The sequence below is a fragment of the Marmota monax genome, unplaced genomic scaffold, assembly GCF_021218885.2.
Source record: "Marmota monax isolate L192 unplaced genomic scaffold, Marmota_monax_Labrador192_F-V1.1 WCK01_AAM20220418_F8-fsc00133, whole genome shotgun sequence".
In the NCBI taxonomy this organism is placed as follows: Eukaryota; Metazoa; Chordata; class Mammalia; order Rodentia; family Sciuridae; genus Marmota; species Marmota monax.
Window position 1 is genome coordinate 4,057,923 of NW_026694821.1, and position 17,781 is coordinate 4,075,703.

At 37.4% G+C, this 17,781-nt stretch overlaps 1 protein-coding gene across 6 annotated transcripts in view; it reads left to right on the forward strand.

Moving 5' to 3' along the window:
- Window positions 1–17,781, forward strand: part of Itprid1 (ITPR interacting domain containing 1) — a 155,224-nt gene that overhangs the window by 21,343 nt on the left and 116,100 nt on the right. For 2 of the 6 annotated variants that reach the window (XM_046426088.2, XM_046426089.2), the window contains exon 1: window positions 4,747–4,944. The exons of 2 other annotated variants lie outside the window; for them this stretch is intronic. The gene's annotated coding sequence lies outside the window, so the exon portion shown is untranslated. Of the gene's footprint in view, window positions 1–4,370; window positions 4,945–17,781 lie in introns of those variants that run through there. 2 more of the 6 variants (XM_058573150.1, XM_058573149.1) reach the window with 2 other exon arrangements.

Below are 17,781 nucleotides of genomic sequence, written 5' to 3' on the forward strand. Positions count from 1 at the left end.
CAGGACTTGGTTGTGATGAGAATAAAGAAAAAGTGATAAGCCCAGGATAATCCCCACGTTTTTGGTTTGGATTATGAGTGAATGATTATGTTATTAATTGAGATCAGAAATACAAAGGGGATCTTTTCTAGGATTAATAATTATAAGGCAATGAAGAAAGATAATTAAGTTATTGACTCTTCTGTTCTAGAGTTTTTAAATTTAGTGGATAAGAAAACCATATAAACAAATATTTACCATATTATGTGATAAGGGATAGGATGTAATATGTTCAAGGTTCAGCAGTGGCATAAATGAAGAGATTAACCCCATCTTGGGAGGCACACAGAGTAGCATATGGAATATGGAGCCCACAGTCTGAGTTGAATTCGGATTTCTTCTGTGAGAGGTTATGTTCCCTAACCTTTTCATATCTCAGGTTCCTCATCTGCAAAATGAGATCAATTGTAGCACCTAAACCATAGTGTTGATGTGTAGTTTAAATTTAAAAAAAAAGTGTTGGGAACACGGATAGTGCTCAAATAAATTGATGAACAAGGCACCAAAAAAGATATCATCAGTGAGCTAAGCTCTGGCAAGTGTCTAATGGTTTTTCGAGTGGACTGCTGTGGTTCGGATATGTTTTTTGTTGTTGTTGTTTTGTTTTGGTACCAGAGATTAAACTCAAGAGCTCTAGGCCACTTCCCCAGCCCTATTTTATATTTTATTTAAAGACAGGGTCTCAATGAATTAATGTCTCACTTATGCTGAGGCTGGCTTTGAACTCATGATACTTCTGCCTTAGCTTCCAGAGCTGCTGGGATATCATGTGTGCACCAGTGCACCTAACTTGGATGTGGCTTGAGTGTGTTCATGTCTTGACAGCTTGATCCCTAAAGTGACAATGGGATCTTTAAGAGGTCAGGCCTAGTGGTAGAGTCTTAGGTCATTAGAGGCACTGATGTTGGAAGACACTAAAGTAGTTTTTGTAGGACCCCTGAGTTGGTTCTTATGAGGGGGGTTGCTATAAAAGAAAAAACCTGGTCTTTCTCCAGCCTTTTTGGCTTCCTGCCATCTCTTTCCCTTATACGTGCTTCCTCCATTGTGATGTCATTCCTCAAGAGTAATGGATTCAAGGGGGCCTTCACCAGAGCTAACACTATGCATTTTAGACTTTCAGCCTTTAACACTGTGAGCTAAATAAACCTCTTTCCTTAGCAAGTTAACCAGCCTCAGGTATTTTGTTTCAATAATAGAAAGCTATCCAATACCAACTAGGAATATGTCAAGCAAATGGAAAAGTGCAAAGTCACAGAGGAAAGATAAACCAATGTGGCAGAACTGCAGGAGAGATTTAAGTAGCTCATGGAGGGTACTGTGTGTGATAGGCACTAAAGATAGATGGACTTAGATGCCCTTCAGTACATGAATGGATAAAAAAGTGGCATATATACACAATGGGATATTACTCAGCAATAAAAGAGAATAAAATCATGGCATTTGCAGGTAAGTGGATGGAGTTGGAGAAGATAATACTAAATGAAGTTAGCCAATCCCAAAAAACCAAATGCTGAATGTTTCCTCTGATATAAGGAGGCTGATTCATAGTGGGGTTGGACGGGGGAGCATGGGAGGATTAGAGGAACTCTAGATAGGGCAAAGGGGTGGGAAGGGAAGGGAGGGGGCAGTGGAGTAGGAAAGATGGTGGAATGAGATGGACGTCACTACCCTAGGTACATTTATGAAGACACAAATGGTGTGAATATACTTTGTATACAACCAGAGATATGAAAAATTGTGCTCTATATGTGTAATATGATCTATAATGCATTCTGCTGTCATATATAACAACTTAGAATTAAAAAGTAAATAACTTAATCAATATTTAAAGAATAAATAAATAAATATAATCTTTAAAAAAAAAGATAGATGGGACTGGTTAAGGTATTCTGTGGGGCCCCGTTTCATTAAAGCAGACTCTCTGATACTCTTTGTCATCGTCCTTTCCACTGCCTATTGTCTTCTCCATCTATACCTCCTTTTCTTTTTATGCTTTCTGATTGGTTTTACAGATGGCTATTTGTGGGATTATATATTTGGTTAAGACTTTGCCCTCTATAGTCCTGCATTTACCCAATAATTACTCCTAAAGCAAGTTATTCCTGATTGTTTTAACATCTGGCCTGATCTGAGTCCTATAGCAACAGATATTTCTTCAACAACTATACTGGACCCCACATTGCTTAGGACTTCCATGCTGAAAATTCATTTTGAACCCAACACATGACATTCTCCAACCTATTCCTAAATATGACCTTGGTTTCTTCTGATCACGATTTAGATTCTTAGCTTGTTACCTAATCTACATAGTGAGTAAATAGCCCTTTTGGACTGACCTGTCCTGGTTTGCCGATCTTGGTCCTAATTAAGTGGATGGCATGTCCTCATGTTTGGTTCTGACTCAACCAGAAGGAACCAGGTGCAGTTTGGGTCCCACTGTACTCTTTACTGGAGTGGAACGGAATAGCTCTGTGCCGTGCCCATGTTCTTTGGGACAGTTAGCTTTACACCTCTCTCCCCCAGTGACTCACCTTCTCTGCCAGGTAACTGAAAGGCAGTTATGTCATTCCTCATGAGGTGATGGCGTCAAAGGAGAGTGGTGCTGTGTTAACCCTAAGTGTGAAATATTACTTGCTTCATGACCTATGTTCTGTAGCCTTCTTAGAAACAATGAAAGAGAAGAAATAATGATGGAAAGAACAAGTTGGGAACAGATAGGCCATCCTAAAGTGACAAGAAAACTTCAGGTTGCTGTCAGAGAAAGAGTCCAAGAGGAGACAGGGCACAGTACCTGGGAAAACTGGGTGAAGGGAAGAAAAATCAAAGTCAAGGTGAAAGGAAATAAGACCGTTTTTTAAATATTTATTTTTAGTTGTAGTTGGACACAATATCTTTATTTCACTTATTTATTTTTATGTGGTGCTGAGGATCGAACCCAGGGTCTCACAAGTGCAAGGTGAGCACTCTACCACTGAGCTACAACCCCAGCCCCAGGAAATAAGACAAGATTTACAAGGTAATGACCTAGCCATGTAAATATCACTTAGATGTATAATAACTCGTCAGGGATCCTGGAGACCATCCTAACATTAATACAATATAATGACCATGGACCACACCCTTCTAAGGAACTCTGCTTAAAGCACTGTGATCAGACTTGGAAACAGAAGGACAAGTTATAATTGATTGAGGTCCTGGGATCTTGGGCAAGTCACCTTTCTAAGCCCTACCTTCTGACATGTTAAATGTTGGCGAGAAAACATTGAAATTACTTTCCTGCCTGAGGCATCCAACAGATCTTTAGAAACAAAATAAGAGAATGGATGTGATAGCCCTTGATCAAGCTGTAAAACTGATACTAATGGAGCAAATTATAATTGTTGTGGCGATTTCACAGGGGAAAGAAATGTGAACAATAGCATTACTTGCTATTTCAAAGGTTTGCCAGTCTGTGGGAACAGGGAAATATCAAGGACAGCCGTCTGACCTAGGGATAAAATTACTAATTCATTCCACCTTCCTTTCAGAGTTCTTATGACAATTAACTTGCCAAGTTTCAACCACAAGACCATATGTTTGCTAGATCACTCGGGGAAATGTGGTTTATTCTGATTATTTGTTTGTATTAACATTATTAGCGTAGTGCTTCATTTATTAAGCTGGCCCAAATTCAATCTGTCAGGAGGCTTCCCAGCTCCTGAAGGTGTAAAAATACTCTAAAATGCATGCAATTTTTTAAGTAGGAGAACACAGAGCTCACTCCTCCTTAGCTGACCTTGTTAGTGATCACCTTGGTCCTTGGGCAGAACGATATTCATGCTGATGACAGACCTGAGCTGTTCTAAAGTCTCGAAGAACCTTCTGGATTGTTAAAGGAATATTCATGTATACTAATGGCAGTTTTAATATTTAATGTACTTTAATTATTCTAATTATTTGGAAGTTGCTAATCAGTGCCCTCACCCAACCTAGGTCATTTGGATCAACCAGACCGACCACTCATTTCCTGAGTATACAGAGCAACTAAATATACATTAAATGATATCCTTCAATACTTCTCCCTCAGGGTTACAGATAACACAGTAAGTTCAGACACTTGTGAATGGAATCATTATGGTACCCGGATTCGTTAATTATTGTTTTTTAAGTCGTAAGTCAGTTCCCTAGGAAACACCCCCCATTCTTTAGCCTCACCTCTCCTCTTTGTTTTCAGATACCCTCTATTTCAATCATGCAGACCTCTATGCAGCTGCCCCATGCACCATTCTGTTCAATAATTGTGTCTCTATGAAACTTTCTCTGCTTTCATCCTCTTTACAGCCACAACCTTAGTTCAACCTCTATTCATCAGGAAAGCTTCTCCTCATGCTTCAAAACTCATTGCAGGCTCCCTCTCCCACCCCATGAGGCCTTTCCAAACTCCCTGTGGATGAACATGACGTCTCTCTTGGTGGCCTCTATACCCCTCCATAGGAGCTCTCAGTTGTTTTTATATTTGTGACCCCACAAAAGGCTGCAAGCTCCTTGGGGGAGAGGAGAATGATTTGTTCATCTTCACATTCCCCTTTCCCAGCTGAGGGTCTGGCTGGAAAGATCTACAGGGCTCAGGAATGCTGGAAGTTTCCTCCAGTCTGATTCCTCACCTGCAGGAGCTGCACTGCCCCAGTCTGCTGTTTAGAGTGATCAGGAAAACAGGTTTTTCCTTGGGACAAATGGGTGTGGACTATGAAAATGGTATGCAGGATTAGTCAAATGCTATGCTGTTTCCTTCAGGAACTGTCTAGACCCAGGGCTCTCAGACAGTTCAGCTGTGGTGCTTCTGTGGCCCTGGATGGGGCCGTGCAGGGGGCTGAGACTCTTCAGAGGATGAGCATTGCTTTCCCAGAATTCTACTCCAGAGAGAAGGTGAGGCTTCTTACCAAAAACTTTTTTTGTGTGCCATAGTAACCTAAAATATTGGTTCTCCCTTGTCACTGAAAAAGAAATAGAGTATCTGCCCTTCTTTCTGCCTCTTTCTCCTGATGTATATCTTTGGACTGTAACCGGCCAACAGTTTTACGTTGAACATAGGTGAAACTGATCATGCTGAAATTGCTAGGTACAAGCAGAATTCTGTGCAGTGCTGGGGGTGGGGTGGGGGTGGGGGGTAAAGGCATTAACAGTTCACTGGCAGAGCCATGTAAGAAGGCAAATTGAGACTTGGCCAACTCCTGGATGGGGACAGAGGAGGAAAAAAATATATATCTAGAGTTGTGTGAGCTGAGAATTGACAGATGCTGTGGCCATAAATGCTATCCAGTTCCAGGGAAGGGTAGGGAAGGGGGGGGGGGAGAGAAAGCGAGAGAACAAAAGAGAGCGAGAGAGCGTCCAGCAGGTAAGAACTACTTATAAGCATGGTGTTGCTCCATTTTGAGTTTCCAGCTGGTGATATTTTTGTTTGAGGTGTCATTCTGAAACAATTTTCAGAATGCCACAAGTAAGAATGGTATTTTGGTACCTCATCATTATTGGAGGAATTAATGAAATATGTTTAATACTAATGAAACTAAAAATTCCTAACAGACAATAGAACACATTTGTATATGTATTTAGAGAGAGAAATATACATAAATTTATATGTGTGATATCCCTATATAATAAAAGCGATTTTATTCAGCATGGTTATCAGAGTTTTTAATAAAATCAGTCACAGTTCTCTCTCACTGCTGATTTAAACATGAGAGCCTGGACTGTGTCAATCACCATTGCAGAGAAATTGTCAAGAGAAAGGGAAGTTGTGATTTAGTAATTATCTATTCTTGTTTGCTAATATGCAGCAAAATCATAATTTTATAGAACCATTCCCCTAACTCCTCCAAGTGAAAAGATCAAGACGTGAGGGAATTTAGGAGAACGGATTTCAAAGGATTGTTGTAGGGAATTCTTTTTATTTCTTTCATTACCTATGAAGTGATAAATGCAATGTGGGAAGCTCTCTGCTTTCTGCAGCAATAAAGAGAGGGGAACAGACTGAGGTACATCCACCCAGAGGACCACTATGGCCACTAAAACACAAGTCAAATGTATGTGCATGGACATGGCCCGGGGTTCAGCACATACTCACCAGCAGAAATGTCCAGAGAATAGTGCTTAACGATAGCTCATTTTGAGGGTTCCTATGTAAGATTGAGTGGGTGGGACTATAAGTGTCTCTCTATATACACATTCTATTGTTTTGATGTTTGCAGTTGATAAAATTCTTACATAGAGAAAGAACAGCGGAAAAGAAAGTGTGAATGAGAGAATGAAAATAAGAGAAAAAAGGAATTGGAAACAGCCCCCCAAAATGTGATCAAGATGCAAAGCTTTTAAGGGGGCAATAACCTTCTATTTCCTGCTATGAGTTGATAAAGTTATTATGTTAAGAAGCAATATAAGCTCTCTATTTTAAATCATCCTTAATAGTTTTTTTTTTTTGCTATTAATGTGCTGTGTTCTTAATTAAACACTGACCTTTTACAAATTAAATATAGTATTAAAGAAAGGGAAAATAATACATTTGGGAACCATGAGCAACACACAACTTGGACAACTTTCAGAGAATCACAGAGACAAATAGGGTTAGGTAAGAAGAAGGAAGGGCTATAATATTAATAATAAAACCTTTGTAAACATTATATTTTATGATGGGCATAACATCTCATCACTTGGGCATCTTATCGGGCATTTAGATAGTTTTATAAAGGGTGTTTATGAATATATGTGTGTTAAGGTTCTGAGAAATAAATATTGAAAATATTTTCAGAGAAGAGAATTACTATAACACACACACATACACACACACACAATTTGAGAACTACCTAAGTGACTATTCATGTACAAAACCCAAATCATATAATCTTATTTGTTTTCTATTTATTTTTTACTAACTCTATGGGGTTCAATTACGAGTCTTACTGTATAACTGAATACACCTTATGGATATTCTTCAAATTTCATAGAGAGAAATCTCAGAGATGCTGGGGTGGCATATAAGGTGGTAGAAAATGTGGCTTTGTTAGAGGTGGTGTAGCTTGAAAAAGAAAGCAGTTAATTCCACATGACCCAGGAAATAGAAGGTGGAGCCTTCTATTTAAAAAGTCTGTCTCACTAAAACCTTTACACTTAAGAAAAGAATAAAACCCATTTTTGTCTGAATACAAAAGCGTTACATGCTCAGGTAGCTCATGTGCCCATTTGCACTTTCCAAAAAAAAGAAGTCTTTAGAGCACTGGCAGAGTAGTGACTTCCTAGTGGCAAGCTGTGACTGTTACCAAAGGTACCTTACTCAGAAGTGGCTGTGAAGCTACAGGCATCCACTCTGCTGGGTAACGGGAGAAAGATGCATGCTTGATAGATAAAATAATGGCCCCCATCAAAGATTTTTTGCTAATTTATATTGCAAAAGGTACTTTGTAGATGTGATTAAAATATGGATCTTCAGGTGGGGAGGTAATCCTAGATTGTCTGAGAAGACCCAATGTAATCAAAAGGGTCCTTTAAAAGGGGAAGGGAGAAGTCAGAATCAGGGAGGAGATGTAATGAAGGAAGAGATGAGAGTGGGTTGGAGGGAAATTCGAAGCTGCTGCCCTGCTGGCTTTGAAGATGAAGGGACCACAAGCCAAGGAATGTGGACAGCCTCTAGAAGCTGGAAAGGCAAGAAAATGGATTCCCCTAGAGCCCTCAGAAAGGAATGCAGCCCTGCTGACACTTTGATTGTAGCCCAGTGAGACCAACTTGTCCTTTTGACCTTCAGAATTATGAAATAATAATTTTGTCTTGTTCCAAGCTACAAAATGTGTGGCAATTTGTTACAGCAGCAATAGGAAATGAACACAAGCTATACTAGGTTTTCCAGGTGATCTTGACGTTTCAATCTATCAGTGTCCACAGGGATAAAAATAGGAAAGCAGGAGAATGTGGCTGAGGAAGAGGTAGCAGAGCCAATGATGATGGAAAGGACTTCGAGTTGGGCTTACAAATGTATGGGCCACAAACAGCGCTTTTCTGTCATTCTTCCTTAATTTCAGTTCCATGGAAAAGTGGCATAATAATGACCCATATACAGCAATATATTTACTTCATCATGCAGGGTATTTTCTGCACATTGTAGAAAAATTACAAAACCAGTTTCACCAAGGTCCAATGAAGTAATTATCCTGGTATTTAATCCTTCCATATTTTAACCATTTTCTTTTGTTCAGGCCTTCGTAAATTTGCAAGGACAAATTTAACTGTAAAGAATAAATTATTTAGAACCCACAGAAAAGGCTTTCTGAACCAATTCCCATAGAGCAGACATTTCTTGAATCTCAATCTTCCATCACTGTCCAAAAGATGCAAAAGAAGTTGGACAAGGCATTTCATCTCCCCAAGGTTCCTCTTTTGTGAAATGCTGCCTAATTCATTGAGACAGGTGGAGAATCTTGAATCTTAGATCTGGACAGAAACCCAGAGCTGACAGGAGCCCAGATTTCTTACTTTATTTGAGAATGCTGAGGCAGCCACTTGTGCTATTACACTGTACCCTGTCTGTGCACAAATGCACAATGGGCAAGGACCATACAAGGGAGGCAGAAGTGAGAGGTGGGTGGGTTTTTGGCCTCAAGATTGTGATGTACAAGAAAAATAGAGCAATAGCAAAAGTGTATGAAATGGTTCTGAAATGTCATGGCAGAGGTGAGCACAGGTATTGGGTGGGCTTAGAGAAGGTGCACTAGCTCAGACAGACATCACTCACTGTGAATGAGCATTAATTTTTAAAAATAAAAGATTTATTGACTTTTTTATTTTACAAATATTATCCTGTCCTTGGTCTATTATTTTGAAAATATAGTAAGATAACATGAGGAATTTGGAATTTGTCCATGATCACATCACCCAAAGATGATCACTCTTCGTATTGTGTTAAAAATTTTGTGTAGCTATACATAGATATATACATATCTATTAAGATACTGTGTATAACACATAAAATGTTTATATTAAAAATATACACATAGTGAGAGACAACAGAACAATAGTTTAATTTTGTGAAGTTCTGATATCGCTCATAGATTATGTGTTAATGTCTATAATGTCTATAATCTTGTTAATGTCTATAATCTTCTGTGTTATAAGCTATCATAAGTATCTCATTTAGAATCTTTGAATCTCAGTGTTAGAGAAGGATATACTAAATATCTTCTAGTCCAACAATCAAAGAAATAAACTTTCACTTTTAAAATAGTTTGAGATTTTTTCTGTTCCCCATACCCACTTTCCCCATTAGTCATGTCTTACATTAGAATAGTACATGTTTTAATCAGCTTTTTCATCCCTGTGACTGAAAGATCCTACAAGAACAATGTGGAGGAGGAAAAGTTTGTGTTGGCTCATGGTTTCAGAGATCTCAGTCCATAGATGGCCCAGTCCATAGCTTTGGGCCTAAGGTGAAGCAGAAATCACAGCAGAAGGGCATGGTTAAAAAAAAAAAAAATCTCAGGATACAGCAAACAGGAAACAGAGAGAGCTACTCTCACCAGGGACAAAATGTAAACCCCAAAATTACACTCCTAGTGACTCACTTCCTCTAGCCACACCCTACCTGCCTATGTTACCACAAGTTAATCTATATTAGTGGCTTAATCCACTAATTACTTTACAACTCTCATACTTTAATCATTTCACCTCTGAAAATCCTCATATTGTCTCACATATGAGCTTTGGGGAACACCTCATACCTAATTCATAACAGGACCTTTATTGTAGTTGATGAGCAAGGAATATGTCATTATTGATTCCATAGCTTATTTAAATTTCCTCAGTTTTTACCCAATGATCTTTTACTGTTTCATTATTCCATCCAGGATATACATCACATTTAGTTGTTATACCTCTTTGGGTTCTTCTTTACTGTCATAGTTTCTCAGACTCCTCTTGTTTTTGATGATCTGGAGAGTTTTGAGGATTGATGAACATGTACCATGTAGACTATTGTCTGGTGGAATTTCCGTGTTTTTTTTTTTTTTTTTTTTTTTTGGTGTGTGTGTGTGTGGTTATATCAGGTTTATGGATTTGGAAAGGGCAATCACAGAGGTAGCAGTCTCATCAGACTAAATCAGAGGAGCATGCTATCGGCATGATTTATCATTATTGATACTAGCATTGATCTCCTAAGGTAGTGTTTGTCAGGTTTCCTCACTGAAAGTTACTCTCATCACCTATTTCCACACTTATTTTTTGAAAGAAAGTCACTATGCATAGCTCATAACCAAAAGTGGAAAGATCGAAATGCTTCACCTCCTTGAAGGCGGAATATCTACATAAATTATTTGGAATTCTTCTGCACAGATTTTTCTATCCCATGATAATTATTTACTTATTCACTAATCTGTTTTATAACAGCATGGACTCATTGATATTTATTTAATACTTTGGGTAATAATTCAATACTGCTTTATTTTGCTGCTTAAATTGAACTATTTTGGGGCTGGGGCTGTAACTCAGTGGCAGAGCGATTGCCTAGCACATGTGAGGCACTGGGTTTGATCCTCAGTATGACATTAAAAATAAACAAATAAAATAAAGGCATGCTGTCCATCTACAACTATAAAATTTTTCTTTTTTAAATTGTATTATCTTTGGCCATGAAGAATTCCTTCAATTAGCTACTGTGTTTCTTTGACATACTACATCACTCTGTGTGTGTTTGTGAGAGAGACGGGGGGGGGGGGAGAGAAAAAGGGAGGGAGAGAGGGAGGAAGGAAGGAAGGAAGGAAGGAAGGAAGGAAGGAGAAACAGAGAGATTAGCACGTTAGTACTTTCTGGCACTGCAAAGTGTTACAAGTTCATCTTTTATATTTTCTACCCTAGACCTAGAATCAGAATGTATTAAAAACCAAGCTCTAGAAACTAGGTGTGCTCATTACTAGTGGGGCATGTGCTTCTAGGCCCTCTCAGAAGACAGAGGAAATATATGCATGTATGCTAACCCATGAATAATATACGCTTACCTATTTGTATATGTTGCCATCTATACATCTATATTAAGCTAAATAGAAATGAACACTGATGTCTCCGATTCTAATTTATTACTACATGGGTTATTCTAGACTCTTCTGTTTGCTTAATTGTGCTCCAATTGTGAAAAACCCAGCTTCAGAAAAGGTTTTTCAATTTCATTTCCAATTATCCTGGCTAGAGATTTAGCCACTCTTTGTTCTTTACAAAGAACTAACTTATAGTTTCATAAATTCTTTTTCTATTGTTTTCCGGTTTTCAATTTCCTTGATTTCTACTTCATTTTTATTTCTTCTCATTTGCTTTTCTTCTTGCTTTAGGCTCATGTTGCTCTTCTTTATTTCCTAAAAAAGAAGTTCAAATTATACATCATTCTTCTTTACTAAAATTTGTCTATAATGCTATAATTTTTCTTCTAAACACTACGTTGGTTGCATCGTACCAATTCTGATAGGTTGCATTTGCATTTACATTTAGTTCAAAATATTTTAAAATTTTATTGAGATTTCTTCTTAAACTCCTGTGTTATTTAGAAGTTGTTATTTTATTTTTATTGTTTTTGTTTTTTTGGTAGTGTTTCTAGGGAAAAATCCAGGGCCTCATGCATGACAGCCAAGTACTTCAACACTGAGCTACACCCTCTGCCCTAGAAGCATATTTTCAATCTTAAAATATTTTGATACTTTTGTTATAGATTTCTAATTTGATACTATTGTGTCATAACAATTCACTTTGTGTGATTTCTATTCTTGTAAATGTATTGTGCATTTTATAGCCCAAAGTATGGTCTATCTTCATGAACGATTCATGTGAGTTTGAGAATATACTTTCTCCTATAATTGGATGAAATTTTCTATAAATATCAGTTAGATCAAGTTCATTAATAGTGGTTTTCAAGTCATTAATACTCTGATTTTCTGCCTATTTTGGATATCAATGACTGAAAGATGGGTGTTTAAATCTCCAGCTACAATAGTTTCTATTTCTCCTTTCAATTTTTATTGATTTCTACCTCATAGATTTGGATGCCTGATGTGAGGTACATGCACATGAAGGATTGTTACATCTTCTTGGAGAAATGATCCTTTTATCATTAGGCAATGCCTGTCTTTATTCCTGATACACTTTCTTGTTCTGAGGTCATTTTGATGGAAATGAATAGAGCAAATCCAGATTTCCTTCTATTAGTGGGAGTATGATGAGTCTTTTTTTTTAATTCAGCACTTCACTTTTAACCTATTGAAGTCTTTATATTAAGGATACTTCCTATGGTCGCAAGTATTTCCTGTTGTTTGCAATTCTTTCTTTTTCCTTCTCTTTTCTCATTTACTCTGATGTTTTTTGGACATTTTATATGATCCTTTTCTTTCTCCTCTCTTAATGAGTCAAATATACTTATTTGTTTGGAATTTTAGTGATTGCCTGAACATTTAAAAAAAAAAATATATATATATATATATTAAATAAGGAATTTATTTATATATATATATATATATATAAATAAGGAAAATTTATATATATATATTAAATAAGGAAAAAAAAAATATATATATATATATATATATATTAAATAAGGAATTACCTTTTCTTTTTGTAGTTGTGTATGGACAGCTTGGGTTTATTTTATTTGTTTATTTTTATGTGGTGCTGAGGATCAGTGTTCACACACGTTAGGCAAGCGCTCTGCCACTGAGTTGCAGCCCCAGCCCCAATATACATTTTTAACACAAATCTACCTTTAGATAACACTATATCATTTCACATGTTGGACAGTTACCTTATACTGCAATATTCTCAATCTTTCCTCCCATCCTTTCTGATACTGTCATTCATTTCTCTTATCTATATACTACAGTCACCCAATGCATTGTTATTATTACTTGAAACTGTTACTTTTTAGATCAATTAAAAATAAGAGAAACTGAAGATTTTAACTTTCCTTTTTTAATTCCCTCTCCAATATTTCTCATTGGCTCAAATCCAAGTTTTTGATTCATATTAGTTTTCTTTTACCTGAAAAAAATTATTTTTGCATTCTTACAGGACAATTCGGTAGGTAATAAATTCTCTCTGTTTTTGTTTTTCTGTTAATGTCTTATTTCTGCTTTACTTGTGATGGATGAATTCAATGGATATAGAATTTCAATTTAGTGGAGGTTTTTTTGTTCAATACTTGAAATATTTCCCTTCACTCTGTTCTTGCTTACATAGCATCTGGTGAGAGGTCTGCTATAACTCTTCTTCTCCTTGCTCCTTTATAGATAAATCCCTCTATTCACTCTGCCTTCTTTAAAAATCTTCTCTGAGTATAAGAGGTCTATGTGTGGTTTTCTGGTATTTATTCAACTTTGTGTTTTCTGAACTTCCTAAATATGTGGCCTGGTGTCTGGTGTTAATTTTGGAATCTTCTCAACTATTATCACTTCAAATATTTTTTCCTGTGTTGTTGTCTCTTACTTCTAATATTTAAATTAAATGTTACCTGTCTCACAGTTCTTGGACATTGTTTTGCATTTCATTCTTTTGCATCTTTGACTTTCCCTTTGGCAAGTTTCTACTGACCTCTCTTCAAGTTCATGCATCCTCCCCTTTGTGTGAGTGAGCAGGTCCTATACATACACCTCCAGGAACTAGGCCTCCTCGTTCATCTCACCCTTTTCCCCCTTCCTTTTAGTATTTTTTTTTTTAGTTGTAGTTGGACACAATACCTTTATTTTTTAATTTATTTTTATGTGGTGCTGAGGATGAGCCTGGGGGCTTGCATGTGCAAGGTGAGCACTCTGCAGCTGAGCCACAACCCCAACTCCTCCTTCTCATTCTTGAATGTCAGGAAGTTGTTTTTTCATATTAACCCAACATCTCCTCACTCTATCAGTTGGGTTTAACTCCATTTACCTGTTAGACTGCTCCTTTCTTCCTGAGAACCACTGTTCGACTGTGAAGACAATGGATGTGCTTTTCCTGAGTCCCCTCCCTTAGTCCTGCTTCTGTGACCTGTTTCTATGACTGCTCCCCACTTGAAATCCTTCACCCTCTTGTACATTAAGGCTGCAGAATGAAGGTCTGCATTTACTATAATTGAACCCTCACTGCATGTTGCATGTTTGTGCAGGGGCCCTGTTGGGGACACATTTTGTAAAAAAAAAAAAAAAAGAAAAAAGAAAGAAAAAAAAAGAACATTTGTTCTTTTTTTGAAGTTTGTTGCCTACCTAGAGAGAACATGTTACTTTCAAAGTTTAAATAACTTTGTAGAAGATACTCAGAAAAGAATAAGCCACTTTTGGGGTGCAGTGGAGTTTTATTTATATCTGCCTTCTGCAGTGTGGAGAGCACCCATATTACTTAAGCTAGGGTAGGTGCATTCCCCTAAGGATCCTTTTGACCCAGTACTAGATTTTTTTTGGAAATTTCCCTTTTGTTAATGTCTGCTTTGAACCTTTGCCCCTGCTTTCCAGACATGTTTCCATGATGCTAGGCTGGTAGGCAGAAATTTGAGGGGTAGCAAGAACATAATTTCAAATTCTGATCAAGTTAAAAGAAAAAAGAAAGAACCCATTACTCCATTCCATAGATCAGAATATGATAATTAATGTTCATCGACTTCTGGGTATATACAGAGTTAGTTCAACTGTATATGCCAAGAATGTGGCATAGTAGAAAAATAAGGACTCTGTACTGTAGTTACTAGAATATGTGTCAGGGCTGGGGATGCATCTCAGTTGTAGAGTGCTTGCCTACCATGCACGGGGCTCTGGGTTTGAAAGAAAAAAAAGTATCAAATTCTGCCACCAATACAGTATAGGGAAATGGATCTAACCTTAGGTGTTTAGTTTATCTATGCACTGTGGATAGAGACACCTTACTTCACAGGGTTGATATAAATTTAAAATAAAATAATACCTTCAAAACACCCAGCACAGTGCTTTGCACTTTTTAGACACCGTACCTGCCCTGATGTGAGCCCTGAAATAACTCATCACAAAACTAATGATGATTGGGTCCAGAGTAGTTCAACAGTGGTCCGTGAGGAACCCTGGGTGCCTTCAATTTCATATTTAGTATTCATGGAGTGGAACAGCAACATGTAAACTATCCATCTTTGGGACTAAATCAGAAACCTGAGCTTTCTCTTACCAGTTATGTGATGTTTGTTGACATAAATTGGAATCGTAAAGTTGATTGTTCTTGAGTCACTGAAGAACCTCCCAACTGAAAAATGGCCAAAACCATGAGTTTAGGTGATACTGAGGACATTCCAGGTCTGGGGACCCATGAAAGGATATACGACAGGGAAAGTCCAGGAAGTATGTCAATAATGAGACAACTATTCAAAGATCTGATATTGTTGAGTATCCCAAACAATGTGTAGACCAGATGGGTCCACGTCCCTGTTTTCCATGGAATGTCCTTGGACATTTGGTACTGTCCCTTTCAACCAAACATGTGGTGCTTGGTAAGGAAGGGGCAAAATCAATGTCCATGCACACATTACTGTGTCAAGTCAACTCAGTCCCAATTATCACATATTATTGAGCATCATCTCTTTTCTAAATGAGAATACTGTCCAGCTGCCTGGAGTGTCCTAAAAAACTTTCACAGAGCATTCATTTGCATTTGGAAAGCATTTTATACCTCAGTTACAGCAACAAGGAATTCACACACATGCAGATATTTTGAGTCACGGCTAGCGGTTCCATTTCAGGATTAAAGATTAGAGTGATGTCTCTATTTTGTGGCTTTCCTATATGGCCAGATTTAAGATATTCATTGTTAAAAAGCAATTTCGGTTTCCTTATTGACTTTCATCTGTTCTGTTGAGTACGTAATCGAAGTCATATGAATGTACATTGTTCCCCTTGGGGTTCAATAAAGTAAGGTAGTAAAGGAAATATTTTTTGTTGCCAGTTATAAGGCAGCCCATAAACATTTTTTATATATCTGGAATTGGCTCGCTTCTAAAAAAAAAGCTTTATTCACCTATCCCTTATTATCATAGTTTATTTTACATACCATTATAACTGTTTATGACTTTATCTCCGTTCTACAAAAAAAAAAAAAAAAGAATGTCTTAAGCTCTAGGGCTATGTATGTATCCAAACTACTTGTACAATTATCATTATTACATTGATCATTGTAAATCCAACACAATATATGGAATGATGATTGGATTGGTTTTATAGGCAATTTCTCATGCAGTATTGCATTGATCCTTAAAATAGCTCTGGAGAAGTCTCTGCACTGTAATGATGAGAGTACTGAGACTCAACTGAGACTGACCAGTGGCCTCAAAGTTAGTGACTATTGGAGCTGGAGCAGGTAATAAATCCTTCTGGCTCTCAGAAGATAAAGGATACCTTTCCTTTATCTATTATCTAATACAGTGTTTCCCAGTCTTAGCACTCTTGACATTTAGTTCAGAAACATTATGTCTCCCTCTCCCTCCCTCCTTCCCTCTCTCTCTCTCTCTCTCTCTCTCTCTCTCTCTCTCTGTGTGTGTGTGTGTGTGTGTGTGTGGCTACTCTGAACATTAAAGCATGTTCAGCAGCATCCTTAGCCTGCAGCCACTAGACACCAATAGCATCCTCCATCCCATTGTGATAACCAAAAATGTCTCTAGACATTATCAAAGGTCCCCTAGAGAGGCAATAACTATTCCAGTGTAACTCAATGGTCTAAGAGCAGGCACAGTGTGGTAACTGCCCTGGGACAGAAGAATGAGTGAAGAGATGAGGGTTTCCTAGTGAAGGCAGCATTTGATTTGGATCTTTACTATAAAAAGATTGACTTGACCAGGCAGAGTTTATTGCAGTGAGAATAAATACAAAATATTTGTTGAGCATGCATGATGTGTCAAATTTAACTCTAAGGGGGAGCGTATAATAAGCATTGTTAAATGTCTTCCTAAAATGAAAACCATCTTAAAGTCCATCTAGTGGAACATAGAGCTGTTTGGGGACAGTGAATCTCACGATATGCATTTAGCAGCTAGATTTATCCTATTATCTACTAAAGATTACTTAGGAAATAATTGCCTCTCGTTTATTTTTGTAGCTTGCTAACCTATAAATCAGTCCCAATCATCATTTAATTGTACTGTACATGGAGACTGTGTTTTCTAGTAAGTTTCTGGCTCAGTGGGGATGTTCAAAACATATTGAGCTTGAGTCTCTTTGCATGAAAATGGAAGGGAAGAAAACCTTCCTTCAGCTCTCTACTTTTATCCAGGGCTTTTGGATCTACTGGGAAACACTCCATCAACATGACAACCAATTCTTTGGTTTAGTTTCATGGACACAGAACAGCTGGGCTAAATCTTCTACTTCCCTCTTATTTTGAATTATTGGAAAATAAGAAAGATTCTGATATCTCTGAAATAATATGGTCTCTTTCCCTAAAATAATCATTCAGGAAGTGCAAAGGATTGATATGTCCTTTTTTTTTTGTTTTTTCTTTTAGCTCTGGGCACAAATTTGGGAGTCAGAAAGACCTGGTTTAGGATCAGATAGGCCAAGTCACACTAATTCAATGCTTCAGGATAAATTGCTTAATATATGTGAAGCTTAATTTCATCATCTATAAAACGGGATAATAATAACTCCCACCTAAATTTCTTGGGGGAATTGAATAAGATATGCTATAAAATTTCAGTGTGGAGCTTGGTAGTCATTGGCATTATTCATTCTCTTATTTTTCTCAGCACTGTTGAGAACAGAATTTCTATAT